General features: G+C 57.3%; 8 pseudogenes; all 8 read right to left on the bottom strand.

The window, feature by feature from the left end:
- Positions 1-1,437: 1,437 nt before the first annotated feature.
- On the bottom strand, positions 1,438-1,557 carry LOC129640928 (uncharacterized; annotated as a pseudogene).
- A 3,281-nt stretch (positions 1,558-4,838) lies between these two features.
- LOC129640927 (uncharacterized) lies at positions 4,839-4,958 on the bottom strand (annotated as a pseudogene).
- Positions 4,959-8,232: 3,274 nt separating this feature from the next.
- Positions 8,233-8,352, bottom strand: LOC129640926 (uncharacterized; annotated as a pseudogene).
- Positions 8,353-11,632: 3,280 nt separating this feature from the next.
- On the bottom strand, positions 11,633-11,752 carry LOC129640925 (uncharacterized; annotated as a pseudogene).
- Positions 11,753-15,032: 3,280 nt separating this feature from the next.
- LOC129640924 (uncharacterized) lies at positions 15,033-15,152 on the bottom strand (annotated as a pseudogene).
- A 3,282-nt stretch (positions 15,153-18,434) lies between these two features.
- LOC129640922 (uncharacterized) lies at positions 18,435-18,554 on the bottom strand (annotated as a pseudogene).
- A 3,282-nt stretch (positions 18,555-21,836) lies between these two features.
- Positions 21,837-21,956, bottom strand: LOC129640921 (uncharacterized; annotated as a pseudogene).
- A 3,280-nt stretch (positions 21,957-25,236) lies between these two features.
- LOC129640920 (uncharacterized) lies at positions 25,237-25,356 on the bottom strand (annotated as a pseudogene).
- Between the last annotated feature and the right edge of the window lie 701 nt (positions 25,357-26,057).

Below are 26,057 nucleotides of genomic sequence, written 5' to 3'. Positions count from 1 at the left end.
TGAACGTTCACATTCTTCTAGAGCATTTGAAAAGCCCTAAACTGTAGAAATCTGCTGTACGAGTTCCTTGAAAGCAAGAACCCATACTGATGGATATGTCTTAATGCCTTAGATTGTGCCTTGAATATAGCGTACACATGAACCCAGGAAAGGAAAGAATGGAATCGCCAAATACACAAAGAGATCAAAAGTGCCGAGCCAAGTGACACCTTGAGGCTTCCAAGAACTTTTCTGTCTTTCACACGCTAAGTAAATCCTGAGCACCTACGATGAGCTGGGAGGCATGTAATAAGTTTCTGGAACTAGGAGGCGGAGAGAAGCAGACACAGAGTTCCTGCTTTCACTGAGACGAATCTAATGATACATCACAGGCAGATCCTTGGAGAACTTGTCGAGGGGCCTCTACCCTCACCAAAACCTGGGTGTCAGGGAAGGCTTTTCAGAGTAACCATTGCGTTGAGGTCCATAGGTGGAACCTACGTAAACCAGGGTTGAGATGCAGGAAGAATTTCAGGCAGGGAAAACAGCATCCTGGAAGTCTAGGTGACCAGGGAAACTTAGGACGTTCAAGAAATGAAAATGCCCTATGGGATGGAAGCCAAAGAGTGCAGAGGGCATTCCAGGGAAAAGACATCCGAGAAGAACGTGAGGAGCAGGCATGAAGGGAATTGGTCGTATCTTCGATATGATGGGAAAATACAAGAGCCGTTGGAGCAGGATGGTGACAGAATTGCATCTGCATTTCCAAACGGTCATCTTGCTCCACGTCACTAATGATTGGAGAGACTCAACTCCAAACGCCAAGGAGGGACCACTTCGCCCGAGTCCGATTGGGCCTCATTGCAATGTCTGTCCATAGCAGATGCTGGAGAAGCTGTGGAGCAAAGGGAACTCTCCTCCACGCTGAGTAGGAATGGGAGTTGGTACAGCCGGGATGGAAAAGAGTATGGAGGTTCGCGAAGGAACTAAACGTAGAAGTAGCCTATGGTTCAGCAGTCCCACTCCCAGGCATAGATCCACCCCCAGTACAAGCCAACAAGCTAGATGCCCCGTTTGGGCACATCGATCTGTGCGCGCGCTCGCATGCGCATGCGCGATCGCCTGCGAGGCTGGGGGTGGGGCGGGGGCTGGGGCTCTGGCTGGAGTCGGTGCAAGCCCCGGGATTGCCTGAGGCAAGCCAAAGGAGCCCCAGAGCGAGACGGGACGGCCGGTCCGGTCGTCTGGTTTCCTGAAAGCCGAATGCGAATGCGGAGGGGCTCGCGGGCCGCGGGGAGGCAACCCAGGTCTGCAGCGGGAGTCGGGGCCCCGGCCACCCACTCACTCCCCCCGCCCCGGGAGGGGCTGGGGCTGCGGGGGTGGCGGGGGGGCGAGGGGGGTGTGGGTCCAAGAATTGGGACGCGGGGCGGGGGCTAAAGGACCTCTTCTGGTAGGCAAAAAAGCCTCCAGCACCCGGAATTCCCAGGTGGTCTCCCATCCAAGATACTGAACAGGCCCGACCCTGCTTAGCTTCCGAGATCAGACGAGATCGGGCGCCTTCAGACCGATAGGGCCGGAGACGGCCGCGGCCGCCGCGGGGCGCCCTAAGAGCCTTGCGCTTCGCCTCCCTTTCGCTCTGACCTGCAGGTCGGGCCAACGGGCCGCCCCTCTCCTCCGGGGGCCGTGCTGTACTTGAGCCGCACGACCCGCGACCGCACTCCAGCCTGCTGACGCCGGCCCGGCCCCCGAACACCGCCAACACCAGACCAGCAACCGCCTGGCCGGGCCCGGGGGCCCGATGGGCTTCCAGGACCCCCCAGTGACCGGGAGGGCGTGCGTGCGTGCGCGCGGGGCCTGGGGGGTGGGCTGAGGGGTGCGGAGGTCTCGGCGCCCTCCCACCCCCGGCCACTCCAGACCCGGCCGCGCTGGCTGAGCGGGGCCTCCCCCCACCTCCCCCCCCATCCCGTTCGCTGCTCAGGGCCGCGCGACCCCGGAGGTGTCGGTCTTCGGGGCCCGCCGCCTCCCGATCCCCGCGGCCCGGGGGCCTCTGAACCTCCTGCGGGCCTAGGCGCAGCGAATCTTGAGCGCCCAACTTGCCCGGCACCTGCCCGCTGCCCAAACCCACCGGGAGCCACGGAGGCGCGGTCGACCGGAGCGCCTCAGCCCCGCCCCTTTGCCCTACCGAGGCGCCCCCCTTGTCCCCACGCCGCCCGCCAAGCACCCGACCTTCCTGAGAGAGCAGACGAACCACAGGCAGGCACACAGACATACAGACAGACAGACAGACAGACACACACACACACACACACACACACACACACACGAGTGTGGTCTTTGGAAATACTTCTGTTCGTAGTTGCTGGGTTGAGCCCAACTCTTATAGGACCCATGGAGTGCGGCCCATCAGGCTCCTCTGTCCGTGGCATTTCCCAGGCGAGAATACTGGAGTGGGTTGCCATTACCTTCTCCAGGGGATCTTCCCGACCCAGGGATCAAACCCGAGTCTCCTGCGGGCGGATGCCTTGCCATCTGAACCAGCACATTGCGAATTCCCTAGGCAAAATACAAAGAAAAGAGCTCGTGTGCTACTAAGTGGAAAGGTGATTGAAGAAACAGAAGGTGTCCTTTGTTGGTATCTTGGAATCTTTCTTTAGTTTTCGTTGATTTTTACTCTTAAGGCTACTTGAACAAGGCAAGAGAGAAACCCCAGAACTGAAAAGCAATTGACTTTTTTGAAAGAAACCTGTGCAGGTTAAGCACTCTTCGTTTTTGAGAGATGGTGAAATGCAAAATCTTGATTCAACACATATGACTTTGGTGAACTTTATTTCAAATCTCCATGATGAACCCCTAAGGCGTCCAGGAAGAAAGGAGTAGAGCGGGAGACAAAAAGAGCAACCTTTCCCCTTGGCGCCATCCCAACCAGCTGCTTAGTTCCTTCATCTCATGGACTACCATCTGGGCTTATCTGGTTTGTCTGATTCTTGTTTCGGGGCCCGTTTCTAGTCACAAGGCTGTCAAGAGTGGGGGGTGGGGTGGGGGGTGGGGGAAGCCCTTCTTTCCATTCCACATGAGACCCAGTGGACAATCCAGGCCCTGGCCACTGCATAGAGCGTGCAGCAACAATATCAACGGTGATGCTGGTTAACAACGCATATTCCTGGAATCCACTCCGTTGCCTACTGAGTGTGTGCGGTGGTGGTCTGGAACCTATACCTGGAAGCTTTCTTGATGGTTGCAAATGACACCAAAGTCCGAGGACGATGGAAGATCTTCACGTTTCTGCAAGAGCCACACACCTCCAGAAGGAACCGCAAGACTTGCCTGACATGGTCAAGGTCTAAGTATTGGACTACACGTCGGAAGGTCTCCACCTTTGCTATGGAAGTCAAACGATCTTTCTTGGAAATGAAAATGGATCACACTGAACGTTCACATTCTTCTAGAGCATTTGAAAAGCCCTAAACTGTAGAAATCTGCTGTACGAGTTCCTTGAAAGCAAGAACCCATACTGATGGATATGTCTTAATGCCTTAGATTGTGCCTTGAATATAGCGTACACATGAACCCAGGAAAGGAAAGAATGGAATCGCCAAATACACAAAGAGATCAAAAGTGCCGAGCCAAGTGACACCTTGAGGCTTCCAAGAACTTTTCTGTCTTTCACACGCTAAGTAAATCCTGAGCACCTACGATGAGCTGGGAGGCATGTAATAAGTTTCTGGAACTAGGAGGCGGAGAGAAGCAGACACAGAGTTCCTGCTTTCACTGAGACGAATCTAATGATACATCACAGGCAGATCCTTGGAGAACTTGTCGAGGGGCCTCTACCCTCACCAAAACCTGGGTGTCAGGGAAGGCTTTTCAGAGTAACCATTGCGTTGAGGTCCATAGGTGGAACCTACGTAAACCAGGGTTGAGATGCAGGAAGAATTTCAGGCAGGGAAAACAGCATCCTGGAAGTCTAGGTGACCAGGGAAACTTAGGACGTTCAAGAAATGAAAATGCCCTATGGGATGGAAGCCAAAGAGTGCAGAGGGCATTCCAGGGAAAAGACATCCGAGAAGAACGTGAGGAGCAGGCATGAAGGGAATTGGTCGTATCTTCGATATGATGGGAAAATACAAGAGCCGTTGGAGCAGGATGGTGACAGAATTGCATCTGCATTTCCAAACGGTCATCTTGCTCCACGTCACTAATGATTGGAGAGACTCAACTCCAAACGCCAAGGAGGGACCACTTCGCCCGAGTCCGATTGGGCCTCATTGCAATGTCTGTCCATAGCAGATGCTGGAGAAGCTGTGGAGCAAAGGGAACTCTCCTCCACGCTGAGTAGGAATGGGAGTTGGTACAGCCGGGATGGAAAAGAGTATGGAGGTTCGCGAAGGAACTAAACGTAGAAGTAGCCTATGGTTCAGCAGTCCCACTCCCAGGCATAGATCCACCCCCAGTACAAGCCAACAAGCTAGATGCCCCGTTTGGGCACATCGATCTGTGCGCGCGCTCGCATGCGCATGCGCGATCGCCTGCGAGGCTGGGGGTGGGGCGGGGGCTGGGGCTCTGGCTGGAGTCGGTGCAAGCCCCGGGATTGCCTGAGGCAAGCCAAAGGAGCCCCAGAGGGAGACGGGACGGCCGGTCCGGTCGTCTGGTTTCCTGAAAGCCGAATGCGAATGCGGAGGGGCTCGCGGGCCGCGGGGAGGCAACCCAGGTCTGCAGCGGGAGTCGGGGCCCCGGCCACCCACTCACTCCCCCCGCCCCGGGAGGGGCTGGGGCTGCGGGGGTGGCGGGGGGGCGAGGGGGGTGTGGGTCCAAGAATTGGGACGCGGGGCGGGGGCTAAAGGACCTCTTCTGGTAGGCAAAAAAGCCTCCAGCACCCGGAATTCCCAGGTGGTCTCCCATCCAAGATACTGAACAGGCCCGACCCTGCTTAGCTTCCGAGATCAGACGAGATCGGGCGCCTTCAGACCGATAGGGCCGGAGACGGCCGCGGCCGCCGCGGGGCGCCCTAAGAGCCTTGCGCTTCGCCTCCCTTTCGCTCTGACCTGCAGGTCGGGCCAACGGGCCGCCCCTCTCCTCCGGGGGCCGTGCTGTACTTGAGCCGCACGACCCGCGACCGCACTCCAGCCTGCTGACGCCGGCCCGGCCCCCGAACACCGCCAACACCAGACCAGCAACCGCCTGGCCGGGCCCGGGGGCCCGATGGGCTTCCAGGACCCCCCAGTGACCGGGAGGGCGTGCGTGCGTGCGCGCGGGGCCTGGGGGGTGGGCTGAGGGGTGCGGAGGTCTCGGCGCCCTCCCACCCCCGGCCACTCCAGACCCGGCCGCGCTGGCTGAGCGGGGCCTCCCCCCACCTCCCCCCCCCATCCCGTTCGCTGCTCAGGGCCGCGCGACCCCGGAGGTGTCGGTCTTCGGGGCCCGCCGCCTCCCGATCCCCGCGGCCCGGGGGCCTCTGAACCTCCTGCGGGCCTAGGCGCAGCGAATCTTGAGCGCCCAACTTGCCCGGCACCTGCCCGCTGCCCAAACCCACCGGGAGCCACGGAGGCGCGGTCGACCGGAGCGCCTCAGCCCCGCCCCTTTGCCCTACCGAGGCGCCCCCCTTGTCCCCACGCCGCCCGCCAAGCACCCGACCTTCCTGAGAGAGCAGACGAACCACAGGCAGGCACACAGACATACAGACAGACACACACACACACACACACACACACACACACACACACGAGTGTGGTCTTTGGAAATACTTCTGTTCGTAGTTGCTGGGTTGAGCCCAACTCTTATAGGACCCATGGAGTGCGGCCCATCAGGCTCCTCTGTCCGTGGCATTTCCCAGGCGAGAATACTGGAGTGGGTTGCCATTACCTTCTCCAGGGGATCTTCCCGACCCAGGGATCAAACCCGAGTCTCCTGCGGGCGGATGCCTTGCCATCTGAACCAGCACATTGCGAATTCCCTAGGCAAAATACAAAGAAAAGAGCTCGTGTGCTACTAAGTGGAAAGGTGATTGAAGAAACAGAAGGTGTCCTTTGTTGGTATCTTGGAATCTTTCTTTAGTTTTCGTTGATTTTTACTCTTAAGGCTACTTGAACAAGGCAAGAGAGAAACCCCAGAACTGAAAAGCAATTGACTTTTTTGAAAGAAACCTGTGCAGGTTAAGCACTCTTCGTTTTTGAGAGATGGTGAAATGCAAAATCTTGATTCAACACATATGACTTTGGTGAACTTTATTTCAAATCTCCATGATGAACCCCTAAGGCGTCCAGGAAGAAAGGAGTAGAGCGGGAGACAAAAAGAGCAACCTTTCCCCTTGGCGCCATCCCAACCAGCTGCTTAGTTCCTTCATCTCATGGACTACCATCTGGGCTTATCTGGTTTGTCTGATTCTTGTTTCGGGGCCCGTTTCTAGTCACAAGGCTGTCAAGAGTGGGGGGTGGGGTGGGGGGTGGGGGAAGCCCTTCTTTCCATTCCACATGAGACCCAGTGGACAATCCAGGCCCTGGCCACTGCATAGAGCGTGCAGCAACAATATCAACGGTGATGCTGGTTAACAACGCATATTCCTGGAATCCACTCCGTTGCCTACTGAGTGTGTGCGGTGGTGGTCTGGAACCTATACCTGGAAGCTTTCTTGATGGTTGCAAATGACACCAAAGTCCGAGGACGATGGAAGATCTTCACGTTTCTGCAAGAGCCACACACCTCCAGAAGGAACCGCAAGACTTGCCTGACATGGTCAAGGTCTAAGTATTGGACTACACGTCGGAAGGTCTCCACCTTTGCTATGGAAGTCAAACGATCTTTCTTGGAAATGAAAATGGATCACACTGAACGTTCACATTCTTCTAGAGCATTTGAAAAGCCCTAAACTGTAGAAATCTGCTGTACGAGTTCCTTGAAAGCAAGAACCCATACTGATGGATATGTCTTAATGCCTTAGATTGTGCCTTGAATATAGCGTACACATGAACCCAGGAAAGGAAAGAATGGAATCGCCAAATACACAAAGAGATCAAAAGTGCCGAGCCAAGTGACACCTTGAGGCTTCCAAGAACTTTTCTGTCTTTCACACGCTAAGTAAATCCTGAGCACCTACGATGAGCTGGGAGGCATGTAATAAGTTTCTGGAACTAGGAGGCGGAGAGAAGCAGACACAGAGTTCCTGCTTTCACTGAGACGAATCTAATGATACATCACAGGCAGATCCTTGGAGAACTTGTCGAGGGGCCTCTACCCTCACCAAAACCTGGGTGTCAGGGAAGGCTTTTCAGAGTAACCATTGCGTTGAGGTCCATAGGTGGAACCTACGTAAACCAGGGTTGAGATGCAGGAAGAATTTCAGGCAGGGAAAACAGCATCCTGGAAGTCTAGGTGACCAGGGAACCTTAGGACGTTCAAGAAATGAAAATGCCCTATGGGATGGAAGCCAAAGAGTGCAGAGGGCATTCCAGGGAAAAGACATCCGAGAAGAACGTGAGGAGCAGGCATGAAGGGAATTGGTCGTATCTTCAATATGATGGGAAAATACAAGAGCCGTTGGAGCAGGATGGTGACAGAATTGCATCTGCATTTCCAAACGGTCATCTTGCTCCACGTCACTAATGATTGGAGAGACTCAACTCCAAACGCCAAGGAGGGACCACTTCGCCCGAGTCCGATTGGGCCTCATTGCAATGTCTGTCCATAGCAGATGCTGGAGAAGCTGTGGAGCAAAGGGAACTCTCCTCCACGCTGAGTAGGAATGGGAGTTGGTACAGCCGGGATGGAAAAGAGTATGGAGGTTCGCGAAGGAACTAAACGTAGAAGTAGCCTATGGTTCAGCAGTCCCACTCCCAGGCATAGATCCACCCCCAGTACAAGCCAACAAGCTAGATGCCCCGTTTGGGCACATCGATCTGTGCGCGCGCTCGCATGCGCATGCGCGATCGCCTGCGAGGCTGGGGGTGGGGCGGGGGCTGGGGCTCTGGCTGGAGTCGGTGCAAGCCCCGGGATTGCCTGAGGCAAGCCAAAGGAGCCCCAGAGGGAGACGGGACGGCCGGTCCGGTCGTCTGGTTTCCTGAAAGCCGAATGCGAATGCGGAGGGGCTCGCGGGCCGCGGGGAGGCAACCCAGGTCTGCAGCGGGAGTCGGGGCCCCGGCCACCCACTCACTCCCCCCGCCCCGGGAGGGGCTGGGGCTGCGGGGGTGGCGGGGGGGCGAGGGGGGTGTGGGTCCAAGAATTGGGACGCGGGGCGGGGGCTAAAGGACCTCTTCTGGTAGGCAAAAAAGCCTCCAGCACCCGGAATTCCCAGGTGGTCTCCCATCCAAGATACTGAACAGGCCCGACCCTGCTTAGCTTCCGAGATCAGACGAGATCGGGCGCCTTCAGACCGATAGGGCCGGAGACGGCCGCGGCCGCCGCGGGGCGCCCTAAGAGCCTTGCGCTTCGCCTCCCTTTCGCTCTGACCTGCAGGTCGGGCCAACGGGCCGCCCCTCTCCTCCGGGGGCCGTGCTGTACTTGAGCCGCACGACCCGCGACCGCACTCCAGCCTGCTGACGCCGGCCCGGCCCCCGAACACCGCCAACACCAGACCAGCAACCGCCTGGCCGGGCCCGGGGGCCCGATGGGCTTCCAGGACCCCCCAGTGACCGGGAGGGCGTGCGTGCGTGCGCGCGGGGCCTGGGGGGTGGGCTGAGGGGTGCGGAGGTCTCGGCGCCCTCCCACCCCCGGCCACTCCAGACCCGGCCGCGCTGGCTGAGCGGGGCCTCCCCCCACCTCCCCCCCCCATCCCGTTCGCTGCTCAGGGCCGCGCGACCCCGGAGGTGTCGGTCTTCGGGGCCCGCCGCCTCCCGATCCCCGCGGCCCGGGGGCCTCTGAACCTCCTGCGGGCCTAGGCGCAGCGAATCTTGAGCGCCCAACTTGCCCGGCACCTGCCCGCTGCCCAAACCCACCGGGAGCCACGGAGGCGCGGTCGACCGGAGCGCCTCAGCCCCGCCCCTTTGCCCTACCGAGGCGCCCCCCTTGTCCCCACGCCGCCCGCCAAGCACCCGACCTTCCTGAGAGAGCAGACGAACCACAGGCAGGCACACAGACATACAGACAGACAGACAGACACACACACACACACACACACACACACACACACACGAGTGTGGTCTTTGGAAATACTTCTGTTCGTAGTTGCTGGGTTGAGCCCAACTCTTATAGGACCCATGGAGTGCGGCCCATCAGGCTCCTCTGTCCGTGGCATTTCCCAGGCGAGAATACTGGAGTGGGTTGCCATTACCTTCTCCAGGGGATCTTCCCGACCCAGGGATCAAACCCGAGTCTCCTGCGGGCGGATGCCTTGCCATCTGAACCAGCACATTGCGAATTCCCTAGGCAAAATACAAAGAAAAGAGCTCGTGTGCTACTAAGTGGAAAGGTGATTGAAGAAACAGAAGGTGTCCTTTGTTGGTATCTTGGAATCTTTCTTTAGTTTTCGTTGATTTTTACTCTTAAGGCTACTTGAACAAGGCAAGAGAGAAACCCCAGAACTGAAAAGCAATTGACTTTTTTGAAAGAAACCTGTGCAGGTTAAGCACTCTTCGTTTTTGAGAGATGGTGAAATGCAAAATCTTGATTCAACACATATGACTTTGGTGAACTTTATTTCAAATCTCCATGATGAACCCCTAAGGCGTCCAGGAAGAAAGGAGTAGAGCGGGAGACAAAAAGAGCAACCTTTCCCCTTGGCGCCATCCCAACCAGCTGCTTAGTTCCTTCATCTCATGGACTACCATCTGGGCTTATCTGGTTTGTCTGATTCTTGTTTCGGGGCCCGTTTCTAGTCACAAGGCTGTCAAGAGTGGGGGGTGGGGTGGGGGGTGGGGGAAGCCCTTCTTTCCATTCCACATGAGACCCAGTGGACAATCCAGGCCCTGGCCACTGCATAGAGCGTGCAGCAACAATATCAACGGTGATGCTGGTTAACAACGCATATTCCTGGAATCCACTCCGTTGCCTACTGAGTGTGTGCGGTGGTGGTCTGGAACCTATACCTGGAAGCTTTCTTGATGGTTGCAAATGACACCAAAGTCCGAGGACGATGGAAGATCTTCACGTTTCTGCAAGAGCCACACACCTCCAGAAGGAACCGCAAGACTTGCCTGACATGGTCAAGGTCTAAGTATTGGACTACACGTCGGAAGGTCTCCACCTTTGCTATGGAAGTCAAACGATCTTTCTTGGAAATGAAAATGGATCACACTGAACGTTCACATTCTTCTAGAGCATTTGAAAAGCCCTAAACTGTAGAAATCTGCTGTACGAGTTCCTTGAAAGCAAGAACCCATACTGATGGATATGTCTTAATGCCTTAGATTGTGCCTTGAATATAGCGTACACATGAACCCAGGAAAGGAAAGAATGGAATCGCCAAATACACAAAGAGATCAAAAGTGCCGAGCCAAGTGACACCTTGAGGCTTCCAAGAACTTTTCTGTCTTTCACACGCTAAGTAAATCCTGAGCACCTACGATGAGCTGGGAGGCATGTAATAAGTTTCTGGAACTAGGAGGCGGAGAGAAGCAGACACAGAGTTCCTGCTTTCACTGAGACGAATCTAATGATACATCACAGGCAGATCCTTGGAGAACTTGTCGAGGGGCCTCTACCCTCACCAAAACCTGGGTGTCAGGGAAGGCTTTTCAGAGTAACCATTGCGTTGAGGTCCATAGGTGGAACCTACGTAAACCAGGGTTGAGATGCAGGAAGAATTTCAGGCAGGGAAAACAGCATCCTGGAAGTCTAGGTGACCAGGGAAACTTAGGACGTTCAAGAAATGAAAATGCCCTATGGGATGGAAGCCAAAGAGTGCAGAGGGCATTCCAGGGAAAAGACATCCGAGAAGAACGTGAGGAGCAGGCATGAAGGGAATTGGTCGTATCTTCAATATGATGGGAAAATACAAGAGCCGTTGGAGCAGGATGGTGACAGAATTGCATCTGCATTTCCAAACGGTCATCTTGCTCCACGTCACTAATGATTGGAGAGACTCAACTCCAAACGCCAAGGAGGGACCACTTCGCCCGAGTCCGATTGGGCCTCATTGCAATGTCTGTCCATAGCAGATGCTGGAGAAGCTGTGGAGCAAAGGGAACTCTCCTCCACGCTGAGTAGGAATGGGAGTTGGTACAGCCGGGATGGAAAAGAGTATGGAGGTTCGCGAAGGAACTAAACGTAGAAGTAGCCTATGGTTCAGCAGTCCCACTCCCAGGCATAGATCCACCCCCAGTACAAGCCAACAAGCTAGATGCCCCGTTTGGGCACATCGATCTGTGCGCGCGCTCGCATGCGCATGCGCGATCGCCTGCGAGGCTGGGGGTGGGGCGGGGGCTGGGGCTCTGGCTGGAGTCGGTGCAAGCCCCGGGATTGCCTGAGGCAAGCCAAAGGAGCCCCAGAGCGAGACGGGACGGCCGGTCCGGTCGTCTGGTTTCCTGAAAGCCGAATGCGAATGCGGAGGGGCTCGCGGGCCGCGGGGAGGCAACCCAGGTCTGCAGCGGGAGTCGGGGCCCCGGCCACCCACTCACTCCCCCCGCCCCGGGAGGGGCTGGGGCTGCGGGGGTGGCGGGGGGGCGAGGGGGGTGTGGGTCCAAGAATTGGGACGCGGGGCGGGGGCTAAAGGACCTCTTCTGGTAGGCAAAAAAGCCTCCAGCACCCGGAATTCCCAGGTGGTCTCCCATCCAAGATACTGAACAGGCCCGACCCTGCTTAGCTTCCGAGATCAGACGAGATCGGGCGCCTTCAGACCGATAGGGCCGGAGACGGCCGCGGCCGCCGCGGGGCGCCCTAAGAGCCTTGCGCTTCGCCTCCCTTTCGCTCTGACCTGCAGGTCGGGCCAACGGGCCGCCCCTCTCCTCCGGGGGCCGTGCTGTACTTGAGCCGCACGACCCGCGACCGCACTCCAGCCTGCTGACGCCGGCCCGGCCCCCGAACACCGCCAACACCAGACCAGCAACCGCCTGGCCGGGCCCGGGGGCCCGATGGGCTTCCAGGACCCCCCAGTGACCGGGAGGGCGTGCGTGCGTGCGCGCGGGGCCTGGGGGGTGGGCTGAGGGGTGCGGAGGTCTCGGCGCCCTCCCACCCCCGGCCACTCCAGACCCGGCCGCGCTGGCTGAGCGGGGCCTCCCCCCACCTCCCCCCCCCATCCCGTTCGCTGCTCAGGGCCGCGCGACCCCGGAGGTGTCGGTCTTCGGGGCCCGCCGCCTCCCGATCCCCGCGGCCCGGGGGCCTCTGAACCTCCTGCGGGCCTAGGCGCAGCGAATCTTGAGCGCCCAACTTGCCCGGCACCTGCCCGCTGCCCAAACCCACCGGGAGCCACGGAGGCGCGGTCGACCGGAGCGCCTCAGCCCCGCCCCTTTGCCCTACCGAGGCGCCCCCCTTGTCCCCACGCCGCCCGCCAAGCACCCGACCTTCCTGAGAGAGCAGACGAACCACAGGCAGGCACACAGACATACAGACAGACAGACAGACACACACACACACACACACACACACACACACACACGAGTGTGGTCTTTGGAAATACTTCTGTTCGTAGTTGCTGGGTTGAGCCCAACTCTTATAGGACCCATGGAGTGCGGCCCATCAGGCTCCTCTGTCCGTGGCATTTCCCAGGCGAGAATACTGGAGTGGGTTGCCATTACCTTCTCCAGGGGATCTTCCCGACCCAGGGATCAAACCCGAGTCTCCTGCGGGCGGATGCCTTGCCATCTGAACCAGCACATTGCGAATTCCCTAGGCAAAATACAAAGAAAAGAGCTCGTGTGCTACTAAGTGGAAAGGTGATTGAAGAAACAGAAGGTGTCCTTTGTTGGTATCTTGGAATCTTTCTTTAGTTTTCGTTGATTTTTACTCTTAAGGCTACTTGAACAAGGCAAGAGAGAAACCCCAGAACTGAAAAGCAATTGACTTTTTTGAAAGAAACCTGTGCAGGTTAAGCACTCTTCGTTTTTGAGAGATGGTGAAATGCAAAATCTTGATTCAACACATATGACTTTGGTGAACTTTATTTCAAATCTCCATGATGAACCCCTAAGGCGTCCAGGAAGAAAGGAGTAGAGCGGGAGACAAAAAGAGCAACCTTTCCCCTTGGCGCCATCCCAACCAGCTGCTTAGTTCCTTCATCTCATGGACTACCATCTGGGCTTATCTGGTTTGTCTGATTCTTGTTTCGGGGCCCGTTTCTAGTCACAAGGCTGTCAAGAGTGGGGGGTGGGGTGGGGGGTGGGGGAAGCCCTTCTTTCCATTCCACATGAGACCCAGTGGACAATCCAGGCCCTGGCCACTGCATAGAGCGTGCAGCAACAATATCAACGGTGATGCTGGTTAACAACGCATATTCCTGGAATCCACTCCGTTGCCTACTGAGTGTGTGCGGTGGTGGTCTGGAACCTATACCTGGAAGCTTTCTTGATGGTTGCAAATGACACCAAAGTCCGAGGACGATGGAAGATCTTCACGTTTCTGCAAGAGCCACACACCTCCAGAAGGAACCGCAAGACTTGCCTGACATGGTCAAGGTCTAAGTATTGGACTACACGTCGGAAGGTCTCCACCTTTGCTATGGAAGTCAAACGATCTTTCTTGGAAATGAAAATGGATCACACTGAACGTTCACATTCTTCTAGAGCATTTGAAAAGCCCTAAACTGTAGAAATCTGCTGTACGAGTTCCTTGAAAGCAAGAACCCATACTGATGGATATGTCTTAATGCCTTAGATTGTGCCTTGAATATAGCGTACACATGAACCCAGGAAAGGAAAGAATGGAATCGCCAAATACACAAAGAGATCAAAAGTGCCGAGCCAAGTGACACCTTGAGGCTTCCAAGAACTTTTCTGTCTTTCACACGCTAAGTAAATCCTGAGCACCTACGATGAGCTGGGAGGCATGTAATAAGTTTCTGGAACTAGGAGGCGGAGAGAAGCAGACACAGAGTTCCTGCTTTCACTGAGACGAATCTAATGATACATCACAGGCAGATCCTTGGAGAACTTGTCGAGGGGCCTCTACCCTCACCAAAACCTGGGTGTCAGGGAAGGCTTTTCAGAGTAACCATTGCGTTGAGGTCCATAGGTGGAACCTACGTAAACCAGGGTTGAGATGCAGGAAGAATTTCAGGCAGGGAAAACAGCATCCTGGAAGTCTAGGTGACCAGGGAAACTTAGGACGTTCAAGAAATGAAAATGCCCTATGGGATGGAAGCCAAAGAGTGCAGAGGGCATTCCAGGGAAAAGACATCCGAGAAGAACGTGAGGAGCAGGCATGAAGGGAATTGGTCGTATCTTCAATATGATGGGAAAATACAAGAGCCGTTGGAGCAGGATGGTGACAGAATTGCATCTGCATTTCCAAACGGTCATCTTGCTCCACGTCACTAATGATTGGAGAGACTCAACTCCAAACGCCAAGGAGGGACCACTTCGCCCGAGTCCGATTGGGCCTCATTGCAATGTCTGTCCATAGCAGATGCTGGAGAAGCTGTGGAGCAAAGGGAACTCTCCTCCACGCTGAGTAGGAATGGGAGTTGGTACAGCCGGGATGGAAAAGAGTATGGAGGTTCGCGAAGGAACTAAACGTAGAAGTAGCCTATGGTTCAGCAGTCCCACTCCCAGGCATAGATCCACCCCCAGTACAAGCCAACAAGCTAGATGCCCCGTTTGGGCACATCGATCTGTGCGCGCGCTCGCATGCGCATGCGCGATCGCCTGCGAGGCTGGGGGTGGGGCGGGGGCTGGGGCTCTGGCTGGAGTCGGTGCAAGCCCCGGGATTGCCTGAGGCAAGCCAAAGGAGCCCCAGAGCGAGACGGGACGGCCGGTCCGGTCGTCTGGTTTCCTGAAAGCCGAATGCGAATGCGGAGGGGCTCGCGGGCCGCGGGGAGGCAACCCAGGTCTGCAGCGGGAGTCGGGGCCCCGGCCACCCACTCACTCCCCCCGCCCCGGGAGGGGCTGGGGCTGCGGGGGTGGCGGGGGGGCGAGGGGGGTGTGGGTCCAAGAATTGGGACGCGGGGCGGGGGCTAAAGGACCTCTTCTGGTAGGCAAAAAAGCCTCCAGCACCCGGAATTCCCAGGTGGTCTCCCATCCAAGATACTGAACAGGCCCGACCCTGCTTAGCTTCCGAGATCAGACGAGATCGGGCGCCTTCAGACCGATAGGGCCGGAGACGGCCGCGGCCGCCGCGGGGCGCCCTAAGAGCCTTGCGCTTCGCCTCCCTTTCGCTCTGACCTGCAGGTCGGGCCAACGGGCCGCCCCTCTCCTCCGGGGGCCGTGCTGTACTTGAGCCGCACGACCCGCGACCGCACTCCAGCCTGCTGACGCCGGCCCGGCCCCCGAACACCGCCAACACCAGACCAGCAACCGCCTGGCCGGGCCCGGGGGCCCGATGGGCTTCCAGGACCCCCCAGTGACCGGGAGGGCGTGCGTGCGTGCGCGCGGGGCCTGGGGGGTGGGCTGAGGGGTGCGGAGGTCTCGGCGCCCTCCCACCCCCGGCCACTCCAGACCCGGCCGCGCTGGCTGAGCGGGGCCTCCCCCCACCTCCCCCCCCCATCCCGTTCGCTGCTCAGGGCCGCGCGACCCCGGAGGTGTCGGTCTTCGGGGCCCGCCGCCTCCCGATCCCCGCGGCCCGGGGGCCTCTGAACCTCCTGCGGGCCTAGGCGCAGCGAATCTTGAGCGCCCAACTTGCCCGGCACCTGCCCGCTGCCCAAACCCACCGGGAGCCACGGAGGCGCGGTCGACCGGAGCGCCTCAGCCCCGCCCCTTTGCCCTACCGAGGCGCCCCCCTTGTCCCCACGCCGCCCGCCAAGCACCCGACCTTCCTGAGAGAGCAGACGAACCACAGGCAGGCACACAGACATACAGACAGACAGACAGACAGACACACACACACACACACACACACACACACACACGAGTGTGGTCTTTGGAAATACTTCTGTTCGTAGTTGCTGGGTTGAGCCCAACTCTTATAGGACCCATGGAGTGCGGCCCATCAGGCTCCTCTGTCCGTGGCATTTCCCAGGCGAGAATACTGGAGTGGGTTGCCATTACCTTCTCCAGGGGATCTTCCCGACCCAGGGATCAAACCCGAGTCTCCTGCGGGCGGATGCCTTGCCATCTGAACCAGCACATTGCGAATTCCCTAGGCAAAATACAAAGAAAAGAGCTCGTGTGCTACTAAGTGGAAAGGTGATTGAAGAAACAGAAGGTGTCCTTTGTTGGTATCTTGGAATCTTTCTTTAGTTTTCGTTGATTTTTACTCTTAAGGCTACTTGAACAAGGCAAGAGAGAAACCCCAGAACTGAAAAGCAATTGACTTTTTTGAAAGAAACCTGTGCAGGTTAAGCACTCTTCGTTTTTGAGAGATGGTGAAATGCAAAATCTTGATTCAACACATATGACTTTGGTGAACTTTATTTCAAATCTCCATGATGAACCCCTAAGGCGTCCAGGAAGAAAGGAGTAGAGCGGGAGACAAAAAGAGCAACCTTTCCCCTTGGCGCCATCCCAACCAGCTGCTTAGTTCCTTCATCTCATGGACTACCATCTGGGCTTATCTGGTTTGTCTGATTCTTGTTTCGGGGCCCGTTTCTAGTCACAAGGCTGTCAAGAGTGGGGGGTGGGGTGGGGGGTGGGGGAAGCCCTTCTTTCCATTCCACATGAGACCCAGTGGACAATCCAGGCCCTGGCCACTGCATAGAGCGTGCAGCAACAATATCAACGGTGATGCTGGTTAACAACGCATATTCCTGGAATCCACTCCGTTGCCTACTGAGTGTGTGCGGTGGTGGTCTGGAACCTATACCTGGAAGCTTTCTTGATGGTTGCAAATGACACCAAAGTCCGAGGACGATGGAAGATCTTCACGTTTCTGCAAGAGCCACACACCTCCAGAAGGAACCGCAAGACTTGCCTGACATGGTCAAGGTCTAAGTATTGGACTACACGTCGGAAGGTCTCCACCTTTGCTATGGAAGTCAAACGATCTTTCTTGGAAATGAAAATGGATCACACTGAACGTTCACATTCTTCTAGAGCATTTGAAAAGCCCTAAACTGTAGAAATCTGCTGTACGAGTTCCTTGAAAGCAAGAACCCATACTGATGGATATGTCTTAATGCCTTAGATTGTGCCTTGAATATAGCGTACACATGAACCCAGGAAAGGAAAGAATGGAATCGCCAAATACACAAAGAGATCAAAAGTGCCGAGCCAAGTGACACCTTGAGGCTTCCAAGAACTTTTCTGTCTTTCACACGCTAAGTAAATCCTGAGCACCTACGATGAGCTGGGAGGCATGTAATAAGTTTCTGGAACTAGGAGGCGGAGAGAAGCAGACACAGAGTTCCTGCTTTCACTGAGACGAATCTAATGATACATCACAGGCAGATCCTTGGAGAACTTGTCGAGGGGCCTCTACCCTCACCAAAACCTGGGTGTCAGGGAAGGCTTTTCAGAGTAACCATTGCGTTGAGGTCCATAGGTGGAACCTACGTAAACCAGGGTTGAGATGCAGGAAGAATTTCAGGCAGGGAAAACAGCATCCTGGAAGTCTAGGTGACCAGGGAAACTTAGGACGTTCAAGAAATGAAAATGCCCTATGGGATGGAAGCCAAAGAGTGCAGAGGGCATTCCAGGGAAAAGACATCCGAGAAGAACGTGAGGAGCAGGCATGAAGGGAATTGGTCGTATCTTCAATATGATGGGAAAATACAAGAGCCGTTGGAGCAGGATGGTGACAGAATTGCATCTGCATTTCCAAACGGTCATCTTGCTCCACGTCACTAATGATTGGAGAGACTCAACTCCAAACGCCAAGGAGGGACCACTTCGCCCGAGTCCGATTGGGCCTCATTGCAATGTCTGTCCATAGCAGATGCTGGAGAAGCTGTGGAGCAAAGGGAACTCTCCTCCACGCTGAGTAGGAATGGGAGTTGGTACAGCCGGGATGGAAAAGAGTATGGAGGTTCGCGAAGGAACTAAACGTAGAAGTAGCCTATGGTTCAGCAGTCCCACTCCCAGGCATAGATCCACCCCCAGTACAAGCCAACAAGCTAGATGCCCCGTTTGGGCACATCGATCTGTGCGCGCGCTCGCATGCGCATGCGCGATCGCCTGCGAGGCTGGGGGTGGGGCGGGGGCTGGGGCTCTGGCTGGAGTCGGTGCAAGCCCCGGGATTGCCTGAGGCAAGCCAAAGGAGCCCCAGAGGGAGACGGGACGGCCGGTCCGGTCGTCTGGTTTCCTGAAAGCCGAATGCGAATGCGGAGGGGCTCGCGGGCCGCGGGGAGGCAACCCAGGTCTGCAGCGGGAGTCGGGGCCCCGGCCACCCACTCACTCCCCCCGCCCCGGGAGGGGCTGGGGCTGCGGGGGTGGCGGGGGGGCGAGGGGGGTGTGGGTCCAAGAATTGGGACGCGGGGCGGGGGCTAAAGGACCTCTTCTGGTAGGCAAAAAAGCCTCCAGCACCCGGAATTCCCAGGTGGTCTCCCATCCAAGATACTGAACAGGCCCGACCCTGCTTAGCTTCCGAGATCAGACGAGATCGGGCGCCTTCAGACCGATAGGGCCGGAGACGGCCGCGGCCGCCGCGGGGCACCCTAAGAGCCTTGCGCTTCGCCTCCCTTTCGCTCTGACCTGCAGGTCGGGCCAACGGGCCGCCCCTCTCCTCCGGGGGCCGTGCTGTACTTGAGCCGCACGACCCGCGACCGCACTCCAGCCTGCTGACGCCGGCCCGGCCCCCGAACACCGCCAACACCAGACCAGCAACCGCCTGGCCGGGCCCGGGGGCCCGATGGGCTTCCAGGACCCCCCAGTGACCGGGAGGGCGTGCGTGCGTGCGCGCGGGGCCTGGGGGGTGGGCTGAGGGGTGCGGAGGTCTCGGCGCCCTCCCACCCCCGGCCACTCCAGACCCGGCCGCGCTGGCTGAGCGGGGCCTCCCCCCACCTCCCCCCCCCATCCCGTTCGCTGCTCAGGGCCGCGCGACCCCGGAGGTGTCGGTCTTCGGGGCCCGCCGCCTCCCGATCCCCGCGGCCCGGGGGCCTCTGAACCTCCTGCGGGCCTAGGCGCAGCGAATCTTGAGCGCCCAACTTGCCCGGCACCTGCCCGCTGCCCAAACCCACCGGGAGCCACGGAGGCGCGGTCGACCGGAGCGCCTCAGCCCCGCCCCTTTGCCCTACCGAGGCGCCCCCCTTGTCCCCACGCCGCCCGCCAAGCACCCGACCTTCCTGAGAGAGCAGACGAACCACAGGCAGGCACACAGACATACAGACAGACAGACAGACACACACACACACACACACACACACACACACACACACGAGTGTGGTCTTTGGAAATACTTCTGTTCGTAGTTGCTGGGTTGAGCCCAACTCTTATAGGACCCATGGAGTGCGGCCCATCAGGCTCCTCTGTCCGTGGCATTTCCCAGGCGAGAATACTGGAGTGGGTTGCCATTACCTTCTCCAGGGGATCTTCCCGACCCAGGGATCAAACCCGAGTCTCCTGCGGGCGGATGCCTTGCCATCTGAACCAGCACATTGCGAATTCCCTAGGCAAAATACAAAGAAAAGAGCTCGTGTGCTACTAAGTGGAAAGGTGATTGAAGAAACAGAAGGTGTCCTTTGTTGGTATCTTGGAATCTTTCTTTAGTTTTCGTTGATTTTTACTCTTAAGGCTACTTGAACAAGGCAAGAGAGAAACCCCAGAACTGAAAAGCAATTGACTTTTTTGAAAGAAACCTGTGCAGGTTAAGCACTCTTCGTTTTTGAGAGATGGTGAAATGCAAAATCTTGATTCAACACATATGACTTTGGTGAACTTTATTTCAAATCTCCATGATGAACCCCTAAGGCGTCCAGGAAGAAAGGAGTAGAGCGGGAGACAAAAAGAGCAACCTTTCCCCTTGGCGCCATCCCAACCAGCTGCTTAGTTCCTTCATCTCATGGACTACCATCTGGGCTTATCTGGTTTGTCTGATTCTTGTTTCGGGGCCCGTTTCTAGTCACAAGGCTGTCAAGAGTGGGGGGTGGGGTGGGGGGTGGGGGAAGCCCTTCTTTCCATTCCACATGAGACCCAGTGGACAATCCAGGCCCTGGCCACTGCATAGAGCGTGCAGCAACAATATCAACGGTGATGCTGGTTAACAACGCATATTCCTGGAATCCACTCCGTTGCCTACTGAGTGTGTGCGGTGGTGGTCTGGAACCTATACCTGGAAGCTTTCTTGATGGTTGCAAATGACACCAAAGTCCGAGGACGATGGAAGATCTTCACGTTTCTGCAAGAGCCACACACCTCCAGAAGGAACCGCAAGACTTGCCTGACATGGTCAAGGTCTAAGTATTGGACTACACGTCGGAAGGTCTCCACCTTTGCTATGGAAGTCAAACGATCTTTCTTGGAAATGAAAATGGATCACACTGAACGTTCACATTCTTCTAGAGCATTTGAAAAGCCCTAAACTGTAGAAATCTGCTGTACGAGTTCCTTGAAAGCAAGAACCCATACTGATGGATATGTCTTAATGCCTTAGATTGTGCCTTGAATATAGCGTACACATGAACCCAGGAAAGGAAAGAATGGAATCGCCAAATACACAAAGAGATCAAAAGTGCCGAGCCAAGTGACACCTTGAGGCTTCCAAGAACTTTTCTGTCTTTCACACGCTAAGTAAATCCTGAGCACCTACGATGAGCTGGGAGGCATGTAATAAGTTTCTGGAACTAGGAGGCGGAGAGAAGCAGACACAGAGTTCCTGCTTTCACTGAGACGAATCTAATGATACATCACAGGCAGATCCTTGGAGAACTTGTCGAGGGGCCTCTACCCTCACCAAAACCTGGGTGTCAGGGAAGGCTTTTCAGAGTAACCATTGCGTTGAGGTCCATAGGTGGAACCTACGTAAACCAGGGTTGAGATGCAGGAAGAATTTCAGGCAGGGAAAACAGCATCCTGGAAGTCTAGGTGACCAGGGAAACTTAGGACGTTCAAGAAATGAAAATGCCCTATGGGATGGAAGCCAAAGAGTGCAGAGGGCATTCCAGGGAAAAGACATCCGAGAAGAACGTGAGGAGCAGGCATGAAGGGAATTGGTCGTATCTTCAATATGATGGGAAAATACAAGAGCCGTTGGAGCAGGATGGTGACAGAATTGCATCTGCATTTCCAAACGGTCATCTTGCTCCACGTCACTAATGATTGGAGAGACTCAACTCCAAACGCCAAGGAGGGACCACTTCGCCCGAGTCCGATTGGGCCTCATTGCAATGTCTGTCCATAGCAGATGCTGGAGAAGCTGTGGAGCAAAGGGAACTCTCCTCCACGCTGAGTAGGAATGGGAGTTGGTACAGCCGGGATGGAAAAGAGTATGGAGGTTCGCGAAGGAACTAAACGTAGAAGTAGCCTATGGTTCAGCAGTCCCACTCCCAGGCATAGATCCACCCCCAGTACAAGCCAACAAGCTAGATGCCCCGTTTGGGCACATCGATCTGTGCGCGCGCTCGCATGCGCATGCGCGATCGCCTGCGAGGCTGGGGGTGGGGCGGGGGCTGGGGCTCTGGCTGGAGTCGGTGCAAGCCCCGGGATTGCCTGAGGCAAGCCAAAGGAGCCCCAGAGGGAGACGGGACGGCCGGTCCGGTCGTCTGGTTTCCTGAAAGCCGAATGCGAATGCGGAGGGGCTCGCGGGCCGCGGGGAGGCAACCCAGGTCTGCAGCGGGAGTCGGGGCCCCGGCCACCCACTCACTCCCCCCGCCCCGGGAGGGGCTGGGGCTGCGGGGGTGGCGGGGGGGCGAGGGGGGTGTGGGTCCAAGAATTGGGACGCGGGGCGGGGGCTAAAGGACCTCTTCTGGTAGGCAAAAAAGCCTCCAGCACCCGGAATTCCCAGGTGGTCTCCCATCCAAGATACTGAACAGGCCCGACCCTGCTTAGCTTCCGAGATCAGACGAGATCGGGCGCCTTCAGACCGATAGGGCCGGAGACGGCCGCGGCCGCCGCGGGGCGCCCTAAGAGCCTTGCGCTTCGCCTCCCTTTCGCTCTGACCTGCAGGTCGGGCCAACGGGCCGCCCCTCTCCTCCGGGGGCCGTGCTGTACTTGAGCCGCACGACCCGCGACCGCACTCCAGCCTGCTGACGCCGGCCCGGCCCCCGAACACCGCCAACACCAGACCAGCAACCGCCTGGCCGGGCCCGGGGGCCCGATGGGCTTCCAGGACCCCCCAGTGACCGGGAGGGCGTGCGTGCGTGCGCGCGGGGCCTGGGGGGTGGGCTGAGGGGTGCGGAGGTCTCGGCGCCCTCCCACCCCCGGCCACTCCAGACCCGGCCGCGCTGGCTGAGCGGGGCCTCCCCCCACCTCCCCCCCCCATCCCGTTCGCTGCTCAGGGCCGCGCGACCCCGGAGGTGTCGGTCTTCGGGGCCCGCCGCCTCCCGATCCCCGCGGCCCGGGGGCCTCTGAACCTCCTGCGGGCCTAGGCGCAGCGAATCTTGAGCGCCCAACTTGCCCGGCACCTGCCCGCTGCCCAAACCCACCGGGAGCCACGGAGGCGCGGTCGACCGGAGCGCCTCAGCCCCGCCCCTTTGCCCTACCGAGGCGCCCCCCTTGTCCCCACGCCGCCCGCCAAGCACCCGACCTTCCTGAGAGAGCAGACGAACCACAGGCAGGCACACAGACATACAGACAGACAGACAGACACACACACACACACACACACACACACACACACACGAGTGTGGTCTTTGGAAATACTTCTGTTCGTAGTTGCTGGGTTGAGCCCAACTCTTATAGGACCCATGGAGTGCGGCCCATCAGGCTCCTCTGTCCGTGGCATTTCCCAGGCGAGAATACTGGAGTGGGTTGCCATTACCTTCTCCAGGGGATCTTCCCGACCCAGGGATCAAACCCGAGTCTCCTGCGGGCGGATGCCTTGCCATCTGAACCAGCACATTGCGAATTCCCTAGGCAAAATACAAAGAAAAGAGCTCGTGTGCTACTAAGTGGAAAGGTGATTGAAGAAACAGAAGGTGTCCTTTGTTGGTATCTTGGAATCTTTCTTTAGTTTTCGTTGATTTTTACTCTTAAGGCTACTTGAACAAGGCAAGAGAGAAACCCCAGAACTGAAAAGCAATTGACTTTTTTGAAAGAAACCTGTGCAGGTTAAGCACTCTTCGTTTTTGAGAGATGGTGAAATGCAAAATCTTGATTCAACACATATGACTTTGGTGAACTTTATTTCAAATCTCCATGATGAACCCCTAAGGCGTCCAGGAAGAAAGGAGTAGAGCGGGAGACAAAAAGAGCAACCTTTCCCCTTGGCGCCATCCCAACCAGCTGCTTAGTTCCTTCATCTCATGGACTACCATCTGGGCTTATCTGGTTTGTCTGATTCTTGTTTCGGGGCCCGTTTCTAGTCACAAGGCTGTCAAGAGTGGGGGGTGGGGTGGGGGGTGGGGGAAGCCCTTCTTTCCATTCCACATGAGACCCAGTGGACAATCCAGGCCCTGGCCACTGCATAGAGCGTGCAGCAACAATATCAACGGTGATGCTGGTTAACAACGCATATTCCTGGAATCCACTCCGTTGCCTACTGAGTGTGTGCGGTGGTGGTCTGGAACCTATACCTGGAAGCTTTCTTGATGGTTGCAAATGACACCAAAGTCCGAGGACGATGGAAGATCTTCACGTTTCTGCAAGAGCCACACACCTCCAGAAGGAACCGCAAGACTTGCCTGACATGGTCAAGGTCTAAGTATTGGACTACACGTCGGAAGGTCTCCACCTTTGCTATGGAAGTCAAACGATCTTTCTTGGAAATGAAAATGGATCACACTGAACGTTCACATTCTTCTAGAGCATTTGAAAAGCCCTAAACTGTAGAAATCTGCTGTACGAGTTCCTTGAAAGCAAGAACCCATACTGATGGATATGTCTTAATGCCTTAGATTGTGCCTTGAATATAGCGTACACATGAACCCAGGAAAGGAAAGAATGGAATCGCCAAATACACAAAGAGATCAAAAGTGCCGAGCCAAGTGACACCTTGAGGCTTCCAAGAACTTTTCTGTCTTTCACACGCTAAGTAAATCCTGAGCACCTACGATGAGCTGGGAGGCATGTAATAAGTTTCTGGAACTAGGAGGCGGAGAGAAGCAGACACAGAGTTCCTGCTTTCATTGAGACGAATCTAATGATACATCACAGGCAGATCCTTGGAGAACTTGTCGAGGGGCCTCTACCCTCACCAAAACCTGGGTGTCAGGGAAGGCTTTTCAGAGTAACCATTGCGTTGAGGTCCATAGGTGGAACCTACGTAAACCAGGGTTGAGATGCAGGAAGAATTTCAGGCAGGGAAAACAGCATCCTGGAAGTCTAGGTGACCAGGGAAACTTAGGACGTTCAAGAAATGAAAATGCCCTATGGGATGGAAGCCAAAGAGTGCAGAGGGCATTCCAGGGAAAAGACATCCGAGAAGAACGTGAGGAGCAGGCATGAAGGGAATTGGTCATATCTTCAATATGATGGGAAAATACAAGAGCCGTTGGAGCAGGATGGTGACAGAATTGCATCTGCATTTCCAAACGGTCATCTTGCTCCACGTCACTAATGATTGGAGAGACTCAACTCCAAACGCCAAGGAGGGACCACTTCGCCCGAGTCCGATTGGGCCTCATTGCAATGTCTGTCCATAGCAGATGCTGGAGAAGCTGTGGAGCAAAGGGAACTCTCCTCCACGCTGAGTAGGAATGGGAGTTGGTACAGCCGGGATGGAAAAGAGTATGGAGGTTCGCGAAGGAACTAAACGTAGAAGTAGCCTATGGTTCAGCAGTCCCACTCCCAGGCATAGATCCACCCCCAGTACAAGCCAACAAGCTAGATGCCCCGTTTGGGCACATCGATCTGTGCGCGCGCTCGCATGCGCATGCGCGATCGCCTGCGAGGCTGGGGGTGGGGCGGGGGCTGGGGCTCTGGCTGGAGTCGGTGCAAGCCCCGGGATTGCCTGAGGCAAGCCAAAGGAGCCCCAGAGGGAGACGGGACGGCCGGTCCGGTCGTCTGGTTTCCTGAAAGCCGAATGCGAATGCGGAGGGGCTCGCGGGCCGCGGGGAGGCAACCCAGGTCTGCAGCGGGAGTCGGGGCCCCGGCCACCCACTCACTCCCCCCGCCCCGGGAGGGGCTGGGGCTGCGGGGGTGGCGGGGGGGCGAGGGGGGTGTGGGTCCAAGAATTGGGACGCGGGGCGGGGGCTAAAGGACCTCTTCTGGTAGGCAAAAAAGCCTCCAGCACCCGGAATTCCCAGGTGGTCTCCCATCCAAGATACTGAACAGGCCCGACCCTGCTTAGCTTCCGAGATCAGACGAGATCGGGCGCCTTCAGACCGATAGGGCCGGAGACGGCCGCGGCCGCCGCGGGGCGCCCTAAGAGCCTTGCGCTTCGCCTCCCTTTCGCTCTGACCTGCAGGTCGGGCCAACGGGCCGCCCCTCTCCTCCGGGGGCCGTGCTGTACTTGAGCCGCACGACCCGCGACCGCACTCCAGCCTGCTGACGCCGGCCCGGCCCCCGAACACCGCCAACACCAGACCAGCAACCGCCTGGCCGGGCCCGGGGGCCCGATGGGCTTCCAGGACCCCCCAGTGACCGGGAGGGCGTGCGTGCGTGCGCGCGGGGCCTGGGGGGTGGGCTGAGGGGTGCGGAGGTCTCGGCGCCCTCCCACCCCCGGCCACTCCAGACCCGGCCGCGCTGGCTGAGCGGGGCCTCCCCCCACCTCCCCCCCCCATCCCGTTCGCTGCTCAGGGCCGCGCGACCCCGGAGGTGTCGGTCTTCGGGGCCCGCCGCCTCCCGATCCCCGCGGCCCGGGGGCCTCTGAACCTCCTGCGGGCCTAGGCGCAGCGAATCTTGAGCGCCCAACTTGCCCGGCACCTGCCCGCTGCCCAAACCCACCGGGAGCCACGGAGGCGCGGTCGACCGGAGCGCCTCAGCCCCGCCCCTTTGCCCTACCGAGGCGCCCCCCTTGTCCCCACGCCGCCCGCCAAGCACCCGACCTTCCTGAGAGAGCAGACGAACCACAGGCAGGCACACAGACATACAGACAGACAG

The sequence above is a fragment of the Bubalus kerabau genome, unplaced genomic scaffold (assembly GCF_029407905.1).
Source record: "Bubalus kerabau isolate K-KA32 ecotype Philippines breed swamp buffalo unplaced genomic scaffold, PCC_UOA_SB_1v2 scaffold_54, whole genome shotgun sequence".
In the NCBI taxonomy this organism is placed as follows: domain Eukaryota; kingdom Metazoa; phylum Chordata; class Mammalia; order Artiodactyla; family Bovidae; genus Bubalus; species Bubalus kerabau.
The sequence above is the reverse complement of the archived record's forward strand: the minus strand, read 5'-3'. Positions and strand labels throughout refer to the sequence as shown.